The sequence below is a fragment of the Spermophilus citellus genome, assembly GCF_964194105.1.
Source record: "Spermophilus citellus genome assembly, chromosome: 2".
In the NCBI taxonomy this organism is placed as follows: domain Eukaryota; kingdom Metazoa; phylum Chordata; class Mammalia; order Rodentia; family Sciuridae; genus Spermophilus; species Spermophilus citellus.
Genome location: NC_138183.1, coordinates 52,270,232 through 52,285,525, shown reverse-complemented (window position 1 = coordinate 52,285,525; position 15,294 = coordinate 52,270,232). Strand labels below are relative to the sequence as shown.

General features: G+C 36.2%; 1 protein-coding gene across 2 annotated transcripts in view; it reads right to left on the bottom strand.

Annotated features, from left to right (window-relative positions):
- Window positions 1-15,294, bottom strand: part of SLC24A2 (solute carrier family 24 member 2) — a 221,415-nt gene that overhangs the window by 86,448 nt on the left and 119,673 nt on the right. The gene's annotated exons all lie outside the window — the stretch shown is intronic.

The following is a 15,294-nucleotide window of genomic DNA, read 5'->3' as shown; positions in this document are numbered from 1 at the left end:
AAGGGCACATGAGGCTCTGATCACCTATTAGAAAGAACGCAGTTTAGACAAGGAGACACTAGAATTCCCACATGACCCAGCTGATTGCTGAGCTTCTCCATCTCTGTGAACTCCTGGTCTTAAGCAGAACTGGGCACCATCCTGTGATTTCTCCAGTGATACACAGGTGACTTAGACCCCTGCCCTGTCACTTCACCTCAATTATGGGTGCTTATAGCAACAGCAAAGCAGAACCTCCCTCACCCCACCTTGCCTTCTGGTCCTCCCTATTAGAATCTGAGCAGATATGCATCTGCAGGAATAATCATACACACAAAGAAGAGGTGATCGGTGCAGAACTGTTTTAGAACCTTCATGAGCTGTAGACTCTTGTTTTTTTAGGTTTTACCACATGCATCAAATAAAGAACACTAAATGCTTCCATATACCCCCTGAAATAGACATTCCTGTGTAAAAAATGAAGAGGGTTCTTAACATTTTGAATTTCAAATTATTGGCCACATGTAATTTTTTTATGATTAGTGTGTTCAAAATCTTGGAAAGTGAGAAAATTGAATGCAGATTTGAATTCACATGTAATTTTTAAGAAAAGTAAATTAGATAATGAAGTCAATATTAGGTATTTTGTAGACATTCAATTAAATATTTAATAATATTGATTTTTATAGATATGTGGTTTTGGACTTTGGAACACTACTCTCTCTCTCTCTCTCTCTCTCTCTCTATATATATATATATATATATATATATATATATATATATATATATTTTTTTTTTTTCTTCTGGTTCCAAATACTTTTATAGATCCTTGAAGAACTTGTGGGTCTTAGCTACAGACAAAAGATTCTGAGTTGGTGGTAATCTCTGAGTACAGCCTGTGGGCATCACTAAGTTTGCCCAAATTCCCTGATTTGGGACTCTGTTTAGGTGATATCTTTAAAAACACCAATAAGAAAATATCTCTAGGACCTGGTTCCCAAAATCATGCTTGGTAACTAAAGTGGACAGGAAATTATCCTTTGATTTCTCTCTTGGCTCTGAAAGGGGCCATATGAGCCTGCTTCTTTCTGGCAGGTCCTTTTATTTTCTCTCCATATACATCAGACAGCTCACCAAATGGCCCCCATTCTACAGAATAATCCTCTGGGGAAATTTTCCAGTGCAGTGAGCTCAGCCTTTGGACATACATTGAGATGAACTGTCAGAGAACACCTTTTCAGTTCGCAAATTTACACCTTGTGGCTAAATGGCAGACAAATAATTATGAGTTGAGATTGATATCCCAGGAACACCCCAGAACATGAAGGAACAGGATAAAACAGAAAAGGATGGGCTTCAGAAGAGCAAAAATATCACCAACTGAGAGTTTGGATTTAAAAAAATATATATTTTATACAATTATTTGAGGAAGGAAAAATACCCAAACCTGTCTTTTGGTCTGAAAGAGAGAAAAAAGTACCCCACTGACTTCCTTTTTCTCTCACAAACGTGGAGGATCATAAAACACAATAAATGGAAGGAAATACCCTGTACATAGATTCTATGAAGAAAAAAAAAAACTGGATTGCATAGAAAGTTCTGAAAGCCTACATAAAATTTCCCACTGTTTAATGTCAATAGAAGTTGACATCTTTAGTTTTCTTTCAAGTGTGCTTTGCAGATATGGATATGCATCATGCAGAAACATGTAAATTTAGGTAGATAATCTAATGGGAGCCGAGGCCATTTAAAATACCCCTGCACTTTCCTTTTATGTAGCCCTGTTGCAAAAGAGGGCATGGTGGTAATTGTCCATTTTCAGGGGCTTGCCCACATCTATTGATCGTTCCTGGTGTTCACCTGATGTAGGCTTGCTTTAATTGCATCTTGAGGCACTGTCCTGGCAATGTGCTGCTGCTGATGGTGGGAATTCACTTTTAAGGGGATTTTAGCTACTTTGGGAATAATAAACGATGGGGACAAAGAAATGATCTTTTTTTTTAAAGAGAGAGTGAGAGAGGGAGAATTTTTAATATTAATTTTTAGTTATCTGCGGACACAACATCTTTGTTTGTATGTGGTGCTGAGGATCGAACCCGGCCGCACGCATGCCAGGCGAGCGCGCTACCGCTTGAGCCACATCCCCAGCCCCAAGAAATAATCTTAATGTGTATAACCAATAGGTTCTTAGTTGATGTCATGGGCCATTGAGGATCTGGCAAATTTATTCTTTTTAAATTTTTCTTTTTTAAAAACGTTTTCCACATTTTTTATTGGTGCATTATAGTTGTACATAATGGTGGACTTGGTTGTTTTATATATTCTTACGTGCACACAATACAATAATATAATTTGGCCAATATAATTCCCCAGCACTTTCCCCTTCCCTCCCCATTTCCTACTCCTTGGTATTTTCCTCTATGATCTCCCTTTGGTTTTTAGGAGATCTACCACCACCTTTCTTTTCCTTTTTCCTCTCCGACCTTCCACATATGAGAGAAAACATATAACACTTGACCATCTCTTAATATGACGGTCTCTAGTTCTATCCATTTTCCTGCAAAGACATGATTTCTTTTTTCTTTATGACTGAATAAAATTTCGTTATGTGTCTATACCATATTTTGCTTATTCAATCATCCATTGATAGACTCCTAGGATGGTTCCATAGTTTGGCTATTGAGAATTGTGCTGCTATAAACATGGGTATGCATGAATCACTATAGTAATACGACTAATTCTTAAGAATAAATACTAAGGAGTGGTAAAGCTGGGTCATATGGTGGTTCCATGCCTAGTCTTTCGAGGAAACTCCATACTGATTTCCACAGTGGTTACAGTAATTTAAAGTCCCACCAAGAGTGTAAAAGTATTTCTTTTTCTTTCTATTTATTTTTCTCTCCAGCATTTATTATTATTATTATTATTATTATTATTATTATTATCGGTACTGAGGATTGAACCCAGGGGTGCTCAACCTCTGGGCCATATCCCTAGCTGGTTTTAATATTTTATTTAGAGACAGGGACTCGCTGAGTTGCTTAGGGCTTTGCTAAATTGCTGAGGCTGGCTTTGAACTCCTGTCTCAGCCTACCAGATTGCTGGGATTACAGGTATCTACCACCACACCCAGTTATTATTATTTGTATTCTTGATGGCTGCCATTCTGACTGGTGTGAGATGAAATCCCAGAGTAGTTTTGATTTTCATTTCCCTAATTGCTAATAATGTTGAACATTTTCTCATGTATTTCTTCACCAGTTGTATTTCTTCTTCTGAGAAGTGTCTGTTTAATTCCTTTGCCCAATTTTAATTGGGGTTATTTGATTTTTTTTGTTGTAAAGTTTCTTGAGCTCTTTATTCTAGATATTAACCCTCTATAAGAAGAGTAGAGAGCAAATATTTTCTTCCATTTTGTAGGTCCCCTCTTCGTATTCCTAATTTTTTTCCTTTGCTGTGCAGAAACTTTTTAATTTGATGTCCCATTTATTACCTCTTGGCAAATTTATTCTATGTACTTAACAGAAGATGACTTCTTCAGGAAAAGACTAACGGGACTTTAAAAATTAATCTTGCCATTCTTACATTGGGCTTTGTTTTTAATCCCTGTAATTTAAATACCATCCATTATTATGCCATCCAATTTTAATACCAGCCATTATTACTCAGTGTATTATCATACACCAAATACTATCATTTTGGGCTGGACCAATTTGAAGGTGCAGATCCTGGTGGTTGATTCAAAGGCTATGCCAGCTATAGGAGAGATTTGTTAGGCCAGTCTGTGGTGTACACAGTGTTTCTTGAGGATTATTTTAGAGAATTCATTAAACACATCCTGAAAGGTCTCAGGCTGGGACATTGGTGTGCCAAGGCAGGACCCCTATCTATTCATGACAATTGGACTTCTAGCAGGGCAAGATGTACATATTGCATCTTTTAATTCCAAGAAAATATTCTGTAATTCATATCTTTATTCATTTGAAATCAGCTCCCTTCCTAATTATTCCAAGTTGGTCCTGTGGCAACTGCACCTAAATTGAGCATAACTGCTGTCCATTCTATACTGGAATTGCACACTTGAAATTCAAGAATTGTTTTGAAAGTAGAAGGAAACATCTAACCTATGTGGAAGCATTTTTCTTCAGATAGTAAAGCATGTTACATATTTGGAAGCATTTTAGTGATGTAAATCATTCTCCAGTCCTTAAATTGTCTCTCTTCCACTCTGGAAAGCTACTGGTTGAGAATAATTCTGCAGAATATAAAGTGTAGTTTTGATGTAACTGTGTACAATGCTTTTTCCAAATACAGGCCTCCACTTTCACTCCCCACACACCAAAACTAGGCAAATATTGCACAGCCTAAGACCACTAGGCAAATATTGTTGCCCAAGACCACTCAGTAAGAGAATAGTAGCCCATGGATCATTTTACCATATAATTGCCACCTGCAAATCACATAATCAAGTGAGTCACTACAAAGATTTCATAGGCAGAAAAAAATATAAAATAAGGGGTAGTTTTCCTGGCCAATGGTTTGGCATCAGACACAGAGGAAAATTTTTAAAAATTATCAGAAAAGTCCAGCAACAACTATTAACTTCTATCACCATAACTTACTATCAAGTCCAATTCAATGTGCCTAATTATACCAAAGACTCACAAGCACTATGAAACCTATGGAAATAAATTTAAAAGCATTATTTTTGTCATAAATGTAATCCAAAATAAATATGCCAGTGATTGAAATACCAATACAGTATTTAATTTACATTAATTTTAATGTCTTAGAACTAGAAAGATTGGATGAGGGATTTTTAAATTATTATAATGAACATATGTTAATTGTACAGATAGATGGGCTTTATTGTAACATTTCCACACATGCATATGTTTTGCAATGATGGTGTCCACCTTCCTTGCTCCCACTCTCATCCTCCTCCCCATGCCTCGCCAACTCCCTTCCTTGTCCCTAATTGTCTCTCTTCTACCTTCATATTATCTTTTTTTTTTTTAAATGAATTTTTAAATTTTTATTTTTAAGTCTCCACATGTGAGAGAAAGCATTAAATACTTATCTATCTCTTCTTGACTTATTTTGCATGTAAGGGATGAATTGAATGATTTTCATTTAAAAAAATGACATGAAGTGTAAAATGATGTTTTCTTCTTTTTTCAATACATTTATTTGTAGTAAACAAAACACTCCTGGGTAAAAATGAATATATCTCAAAGACACTCCTGGGTAAAAATGAAAATATCTCAAAACTTACTGAGAAGACAAGATAGAAAGGGCAAAAGCTTCAAGCTTGAAATCTAAAAGGAAAAGACACTGGCTACCTTGCAATCACATGGAATCTCATCTCCCTCTCCTTCTATTATGACTTAGTATATTCTCTAAAACATTAAAGGAGAAGAGATTAAATAAGTTCTTAAAGACAGAAATACTGAGAGTTACAAATTCAAATTACTTTACCACTGATTGCTGGGAAATTATCCCACAATCCTAGTCCTTCAGAAAAGATTCCTTCAGGAATCTCAAAGATTAATGAATTTGCTGAAGCTGGCAGCCCAGGAAGCAGTAATACACAATTCACAGGCATGTTTTAAAGAGATACATCAGAATGGAGAAAAAGAGTAGAAATGACCTAAGTAAGAAGAGGGTCATGGAAGCTCACATTCAGAAGAAAAACCTTTTGTTTGAATAATCTTCATTATCAGGAAATATTTGGGATAGTGGAAAGAAACTTGAGACCAGACGTTCCCAGAATGAGAATGGAAGAGAAATTGCCTAGAAACAGATAAGAAACAGTTTTTTGCTTTTTAAAGATTTGTGTGAGATAAAAAATAGAGTAGAATGGGGCTGGGTTGTGGCTCAGCAGTAGACCCCTCACCCAACACGTGCAAGGCCCTGGATTTGATCCTCAGCACCACATAAGAATAAATAAAGGTATAAAAGAGATAAAGTAGAATGAAAAGTGGTGTCACATGAAATTTAGGGCCAGGCTACTTTGATTAATTTTCTTGTTTTTGTTGATTCTTAGCTGTGTGACCTTGAGCAAATTAATTAATCTCTTCAAGCTTTTGTTCCCTGTCTGTGAAATGTGGATAATGAGAGTATTTACCTCAGAGGGCTGTGTGAGAACTAATGAGTTAATACATTGCTTAGATACAATAAGCACTCTATATTAGCATGATTATCATCTTTATTAATATTAGGAACCCAAAGGGAAAGTAATGGCAAGTTACATCACAAGAGTAGATTCAGGTCATGAACTGGGTTTGGGAAGAGAGTGGCCTCTCTGGGAAGCAAGGCAAGTTTATTGACGAGGATGGTGAGAGGTGATTTTTGTAGGACACCAGAAGTTGGTCAATTGGGCAAGTCCTAGCTTGGCAGCTGTGGCAGGAGGAGATGACACAACAGATTCTATTTTCTTGACTTGGCTCCTGACCAGGTTCCATGAATTGTCCCATTTGAAGGACACAAGGTTGGCAAGGATAGGTTGGCATCTTGGATCTCCTGTAATTTAGAGGGCCTGGCTTTGATCAGGAGGCTCTCTGGACATGGAAGATTCAGAGAAGGTAGAACCCAGGCTTGAACTGAAAGGAGCCCCCCAACTCTGAAATTCTGGGGTTTGTTGTGAATACTTTCACTTGATAGGATGTTGAAAAAAGAGGAGTATCTGGAGCAGAAAGGCCGCAGGTCAGTCACAAGCTCAGGTTTGCTGGAATGTTTTCCTTCCTCAGTTGTACTGGGGATTAGAGCCTTCTGTATTCAGGAAAGCTAAGTGTAGGGATGATCTGTGAATACACCCAGTGTAAGCACCTGGGAGCACCAGGTACCTGTTGAAAGTCACAATTTGGCTACCGTGAAATAAGGCCCTTTTGAAAAAGTTATCCTGTGAAAGGGAAGACACAGGTAAGAAGAGGCATCTCATCTTAGGGATCTCCTCTAACATTATTAGAAAGTAGAATTTGAGAATCCTCAGTAAGGCAAGGATACCAGGGTAATATCAGGATGCAGATCTAAACCATAGCTGACAAATTAAACCTATATGATTGTGTTCAATCAGTGTCTCCAAATTATATCCATCATATACTATTACCAGAAATATTCTGGACAAGCAACAGGTATAAGGTGAATTTTTATTATCATCTCTCTATCTGCTACCACGAACCATTAATTAAACACGGGCTAATTTCTTTCCTGTTTTTTGAAAGATAAAAATAAATAGAAAGAGGTCCTAGTAAATTTCTTCTTTCATCCCAAATAATTCTTTTGTGTACTCTACTGGGAAAATGGCACAAGCTTTTAAATAGGAGTTCTTTAAATGCCTCTCATAGAATTGGTAAACTACATTGGGTATATCCTGTACCCAGTTTTCCCAGATAGTTTTCTTCTGAATACTAGAAGTTGTAAGATCCTTAAGGACAGGATTCAGCTATGTGCCTTCCATGGCCTCTGACTGTGGCTACTTACAATGTAACCAACCAGGTGGCCTGGATGAGTAAGGTCACCTAGACAGAATGGGAACTCTGTTTCTGTGTGAGAAAACAAAGCTCCCCAGCTGCCTATTCCACTGACTAAATTAATAGTTATGGTGATTATTTAAGTCCACTTCTTAAAGAACTCTTTAATCTTTTTTATTAAGTAGCCACATAGAAGACAGTAATTCCCATTTTATAAATGGAGAGAGAGAGAGAGAGGCAAGAAGGGCTTCAGGCTATTTCTGTACTCAGGACACTAAGCACCAGTGTTAATTCATTTAATTTAGGAGTTAATAACCCATCTACCACTGTTACCTCATGCCTTCCCCAGAAAAATCCAGATGTTGCTAATATACTTTATAATATTGTTTGAGCAATTCTCAAAATTACTAATGTACAATTTTGAGATGCCAATCAAACACAATCTGTTAGTGATGTTCTGGCATTAGTCACACAGATTTCCTCTGACTAGTTATGAACCCCAAATGCATTCCTAACTAATGCATGTATTACATTTTTATTACCTTACTTCTTTTAAGGAAAGAATGATAAGAGGGTGTGATTTTTAGAAAGTCCAACAAATGTTGGAACTGGACAAACTAAAGAATAATTTATAGCAAACCAGCAGATTTTTTAATAATAGGTAATTTTATAAAAAGCTCAATATACGCCAAGTGTTTTGTATATACTATATCTCATTGAATATATACTATATCTCATTGAATCCATACAGTAATAAGTATTAAAACCACCCTTGTCCCCTTTAACACATGAGGATCCTGAGGCTGAAGGAGATTGGACAAAGCCACATAGCCAGTAAATGGCAGAACTGAGATATGAATTCAGACATCTGAGCTCCAGAGCTTTCTTAAGTGTTGGGGAAACAAGATGGTGGAATTTTCCTTGCAGTGACCTGTGAGGAGAAGGCAATGCAACTCCAAATACAGTAAAGATATTAATAACTATTTATGAGCTCTTACTTTCTTTCTTTTTTTTTTAAATTATTTTATTGTTGGTTGTTCAAAACATTACATAGTTCTTATTATACCATATTTCACAGATTGATTCAAGTGGGTTATGAACTCCCATTTTTACCCCGTATACAGATTGCTGTGTCACATCAGTTACATTTCCATTGATTTACAAATTGCCTTTCTAGTGACTGATGTATTCTGCTGTCTATCCCATTCTCCACTGTCCCCTCACCCCTCCCCTCCCCTCCCCTCCCCTACTCTCTCTCCATCCCCTCTACTATAAATCGTTTCTTCCACTTATATAATTTTCCTCCTACTCCTCCTTTCCTCTTATATGTAATTGTGTATAACCCTGAGGCTCACCTTCCAGTTCCATGCAATTTCCCTTAACTCTCACTTTCCCTCCCGCCTATCATCCCTGTTTAATGTTATTCTTCTTCTCCAGCTCTTCGTCTCTACCCTGTCCTTGGTTACTCCCCTTATATCAAAGAAGACATTTGACATTTGTTTTTTAAGGATTGGCTAGCTTCACTTAGCATAATCTGCTCTAATGCCATCCATTTCCCTCCAAATTCTATGATTTTGTCATTTCTTATTGCAGAGTAATACTCCATTGTGTATAAATGCCACATTTTTTTAATCCATTCATCTATTGAAGGGCTTCTAGGTTGGTTCCACAATCTTGCTATCGTGAATTGTGCTGCTATGAACATCGATATAGCAGTGTCCCTGTAGCATTGAGCTCTTACTTTTAATGGAAGCCAGAAAATAGCTGCCAAGCAATTGTTGTGAACTCAGAATGACAGATTTTTGTTCATTGGATATGCATTCTTTTTTTTTTTTTTTGAACTTGTGAGTTAGTACCCAGGAATGAAGTATAGAAGCCATTTTTGTTGTCCTTTGTCTCTCCAGAATTATTATTTAGATTCACCCACAGTTGTCATGATTTTTCATTACTTCTCTCTTGAAGGTCAGGGAGGGGACTTTTTTATCACCTTCACAATGGCATAGATTCAAATAGCAATGCAAATTGATTTGAAGTTGATTTGTATTAAGGTGTTGAAGAGAGGGGAAGAGAGGGGCCCTCTGGTGGCCTCATTTATTACTGCGGCCACCAGACTGCTCTGGGATGTGGTTTATTTGAAAGCAAAGGTGTGCCAGGTTTTCAATTAATTTCTAATATTTGAAGGAAGAGTGCTGGTTTATGTTTCAAGGAAACAATAAGCTAAAAAAGAAAGAAAGAAAGAATCATTATCAGTGTTTGGAGCATCAATAGGAGACTCTGAATAGCAAGTTTTGAACAAAGGAAATCCATTTATTTAACAATATTTATTTATTGAACCTTTAATATATAGCAGGCACTCCTCTATGTCTTAGGGATTTAGCTGTGACAAAATAGCAAAAATCTCTGTTTTTGTTGACCTCATACTCCAGAATATTTATTACCATAAAATTATCTAGACAGAAAAGATTGGTAGCAGATTACTGAAAATGAAGTATTATGTTTAAGGATATACTTAAGTGAATTAACTATGGTCTGACCATCAATTTTGCAATCATATTTTATAATTAATCTATTGATTCTGGATTTACTATGTATTCTTGTTTAAAGAGAAGGTAGTAAAGACTATTAAAAATATGAGGAACATGGTTGTGTCTACACAATTAAAAATTCAAAATATAGCAAAATTTTTTAAAATATATTTTTTGTTGATAGACCTTTTTAAAATTTATTTATATGCGATGCTGAGAATCGAACTCAGTGCCTCCCATATGCAAGGCAAGTATGCTACCGTTGAGCTATAGCCCCAGCCCAAAATATAGCAAAATTTAATGAGCAAAAGGAACTAGATATTTCAAGTACATGTTAAACTGATAATATTGAAGGTATGATTTAAGTTTTGGTAGTATTATTAATAACAAATCTTTTGCCAACATTTAAGAAAATTTTTCATGGAATTCAAGAGTTAAGAGAGAGACATTCTGAATTCCAAAGAGAACAAAAGATTACAAGTGTCAGGTAATGCAGTGATTTTGATATACAGTATATAGCTTTTCACATTTATAGATTTTTAGATTAAAAAATGTATCCTCATTAATACAACATATTGATTATTTACATTTTAATAACTGATCCTAGAAATTTTATTGGCACTGTTATCAACACCCAATTCCTGTAAGATTTTGACACAATTAGCATACATGCAGAAAAGTCTAGATATTAGATTTGCTGAATTTTGCTTCAGAATTTCCAGGAAGAAAATGAATATTATTGAGGTCAATTTAAATATTTAATAACACAAGTGAAAAATGTAAGTAAACGCAAGAGAGACAAGAAAAGTCACAAATGTCAAGAATAAATTATTTTGTGTTGGAAATGTACTGATACTGAGAATTGGTCCCCTCCTTAATCTGCTCTTCTGTTCCCAAGCAAGGCCAAGAAGAAGCTAAAATCATTCACATCACAGAAGTAAGTTACGAAAGTGGGACACAGCCACTTTCGTTTCAAGCACTGCTTGGCTGCTTTCACATTGTGTTCACTCTGTGTGCCGCCCCCACCGGGCCCCATTTCCTCCCTAGTTCATTCTTCTGTATTATTTATCTCATCTTTCTTTCCCACCACTGAGCATCCTTCTGAGGGCACAGACCATGCCTATCCCACTTTATAGGATTCCATGGCACCTAGCATAGCGGTGCTAGATGCTTAACAAATGCACGTTTAATAATAAATAAACTAAATCAGATCTTATATTTTTTTAATGAGCCCATATGCTCATCTATAATAAGGCTGGCGGCAAATGGCTTCTACTCTGTCCAACACTGATCTGTGTCCCTTTCCTCTTGACTTCTGATACTGTTAATGAACTACTGCTTCTTTAATCATGCTCTTCCCAGGTAACTGAGATGTGCACTCTGAATGGGCCTTATTTCCTCCTATGTGTAGATATACAGCATCAAACCTCCTTTCTTTGAACTCCTGTTTGAGTTAGATCAGCATTTCACAGCGTTTCTGCTTGCATGTGTTTGTCATTTTTCCTCCTTTGTTTGAACTATAGGCTTCTTGAGCAAGGGTGTCATAGATAACACGTCTTCATATTTCATATTTTGACTGTCATTATGCAGACACACCACAGATACTCAGCAGACAGTGGTGTTTTCCTGCTAGTTATAAGTAGTGGGATTAGAGGTTGCAAGGAAGGAGGATGCTCAAACAGGCAGAAAACTAAACATGAGGCAAAAAGAGTTGAAGTGCTTGGATCCACTGTTGGGGTTTAGGTCATGGTCAGCAAAAACTATTTGACTAGTATAGAGTGGTATCATTAAAAAAAAAGTCTCTGGCTTAGTCCCTGGGATCCTGTGCCCAGATATTATAGCATGAGTCATTTAATCTGAGAGAGCCTATTTTCCTTCTGGTGGCTCAATAATATAATATAATACCGGTGGGAGAGCTGAGTTCACTCAGTGTCATCTCTTTCAGTTGGTAAAAGGGTTGAATGGAGCAGGACCACCATGTAGTGAAGTGGAAAACATAGCAATAAGGAACAGTTCCACTTGGCATTGACCATGGTACAACTGGGCATCTTGGAAAAGTATAGTTCAATGTAGGGTCTAGGGATTCTACCAATGGGACTTGCCCTGAGAACGATTAACTTCTCAATTACCCCTCTAAGGTAGATGTAATTTAGTCTATGGAGGGTCTTGTTAAAGTTCAAACTTATCCTCAACATCTTCTCCAGCTGCATTTACCCCAAAACTTTGCTCTCATGGGCAGTCTAGGCAAATTATAATTTTAGCCACTTTATGTGTGTTCCATCCTGGTTAGCACCATGTCATTCCCTTTGCTGTATTTGCCAAATATCCTGCCTCATGACATAAGATTACTCTGTCACTCTTCATCTCAGGCTTCCTGCACATCTCACAGATGCTACATTCTTCTAGGTATGAGGATACAACAGGGAGCAAAACAGACCAAATCCTTGCTGTCATCGAGCTTATATTCTAGTTAAATCTTCTAAGACATGTTCTTCCAATTTAATAGCAACAGCAGCAGTTAATATATAAGATTCTTGCAGACCTTTATTGAGCATTAACTGTACCTGAGATACCATGCTGAATGCTCATCTGCAATCCTAAGTGGCAGGTGCTATTAGAAAACATAAAACAAAAACCCTTTGTGTTTTGAAGTTAAAAGGGTTAGAGTTAGGGTTAGTAATTATAGATTCACAGGGAATTGAAAAAAATGTAACACAAGATCCTATGCACCTTTGCCCAGTCTTCTCAATGGTAATATCTTGCATAACCATAGTACAGTACAAGACTAGGAAGTTGACACTGGTACAATCTATGGAGCTCACTCATCTGCTATCTGTGCACTCATTTATATTTGTGTGTGCAGCTCTATGCCATTGAATCACCTGTGTAGCTTCATTTAACCACCACTGCAGCCCAGGTCCTCAACAGTACATCACAGGACACCCTTGACTATCCTTTTATGTCTACACCTGCCCTCTTCCAAAAGGAAATTGGCCTTTTCCATTCATTGTAATTTCTTTGAGGTTCGTCCAAGTTGTTTCACGTATCAACATTTGGTTTCTTTTTAACCATTCAGTAGCATTCTAGGTCATGGTCCATTCTTTGCCTTTTATGGATATTCAATTGATATTACACCACTTTAAAGATTTGGAGTGGCTAATTAACTTACCCCAAATCACTCATCGTTTAGTAGCATCCCAGGGTATGGATGTATCAGTTTGTTTAATTGCCTACTTGTTCAAGGTCATCTGGATAGTTTTCAGTTTGGGGCTATAGTTGATAAAGCTGCTTTTGAGCATTCATGTACAGGTTTCTACATAAATACAAGTTATCTTAGATGTATGCTCCAAAGTTCAATTTCTGGGTCATATGACAAGACCATTTTTAGTTTTAGAAGAAATTGTTACCTCTTTTCCAAAGTAGCTGTGCCGTTTTACATTCCCACCAGAAAGTTTTTTGGTATTCTTTCCAGCATTTGGTATTATCACTGTTTTTTATTTTAGTTATTCCGATAGGTACAGTGACATCTCATTATGGTATTTACATACATTTCTCTAATGGTATATGATACTGAGCTTTTCTTTGCCTGTGCTTATTTGTCCTTTGTAGATTCTCTTCAGTGAAATATTCATGCATATTATTTGTGCTTTTGTTAATTGAATTAAAAAAAATCATTCCACCATTCTTACTATCGCTACATCCCCTCCCCTCCCCTCATTCCCCTCTGCACTGGGATATGATTCTGCACCATGTTCAATCCAAGGAAGGAGAAGTTGTGCTCCATTTGTGTACAATGTGTCAAAATGCATTCTACTGCCAAGTATTACTAATTAGAACAAATTATAAAAAAAGAAAAGAATTTTGCAGCTCTAAGGATCTTCTACCTATTTGTTAGATTTATTCCCATTGTACTGCATAATTTTGAGGTGCTAGTGTAACAGTTGATATCACGTTTATAATTTAAAATCCCAGTTGTCATTGCAGATATTAATTTCAATGAAAATAATTGACTTTTTATATCAAAAAAGCTATGTTTTGCAATGATCTTGGCCAAAATATATTGTTACATTGGGTGAATGTATGAGTGTGTGACAACAGATCCCACCATTATGTATAAGTATAATGCACCAATAAAAAATGGAAGACAGGTTTTGTTTTCTAAATTTCCTATACATTTAAGATATAATTTATATATATTTATATATACACACACATATATATACAAATATATATATGTACAAATATATATGTATATAGTTGTTGATGGACATTTATTTATTTATCCATCTATTTATTTATTTATTTATATGTGGTGCTGAGAACCGAACCCAGTGCTTCACACGTGCTAGGCAAGTGCTCTACCATTGAGCCATAACTCCAGCCCTCAATATATAATTCTTTTGTCTGACATGTAGTTTGTAAATATTTTCTCTCTGTCTGTAATTTGTCTTTCATCCTTGAAATACAGCCTCTCACTTAGCAAAATTTTTATTTGTATGAGGTTCAATGGATCAATATTTCCTTTTATGGATCAGCTTATGGTAGCAAGCCTTACAACTCTTCCTAGGTGCTGATAATTTTTGCCTGTTTTTTTTTTCCCTTGGAATTTTAATTTTGTGTTATTCATGTAAGACTATGATTCAATTTGAACTAATTTTTGTATAAGGTATGGATGTATCACAGTTTTCTAATCACCTACTCATTCAAGGGCATTGGATTTTTTTCTATTTTAGTGTTGTCTTTAATCTATGGATTGTTGAGAAATGCATTTCTTTTCTTTAAATGTTTTTCTATTTCTTATTTCTATTTTTGGTGCTGGTGCTGAACATTTAACCCAGGGGTGCTTTACCACTGAGTCACATCCCCAACCCCTTTTTATTTATTTTTAAATTTTGAGACAAGACCTCACTAAGTTGTTTAGGGCCTTGCTAGGTTATTGAGGCTGGCCTTGAATTTGTGATCCTCCTGCTTCAACCTCCTGAGTTGTTGGGATCACAGGCATGGGACACAAATTTTAAATGTCTGCCTTTAAAATTTTTAATTGTTACATAGTAATTGAATATATTTATGGGGTACAGTATTATATTTCAATATGTGTATATAAAGTGTAATAATCACATCAGAACAATTGGCTTATTTATCTTTTGGTGATTTTTGGTCATGGTCCATTTTTTGCCTCTTATGGATATTCAGTTGCTATTATAGTCATTTTAAAGATTCGGGGTTGTGAACTAACTCACTCCAAATCACACAGGTAGTATGAGAAGTGCTGGGATGAAATGTATGCAGTCTAACTTGAAACCAGATGCTCTTAATGC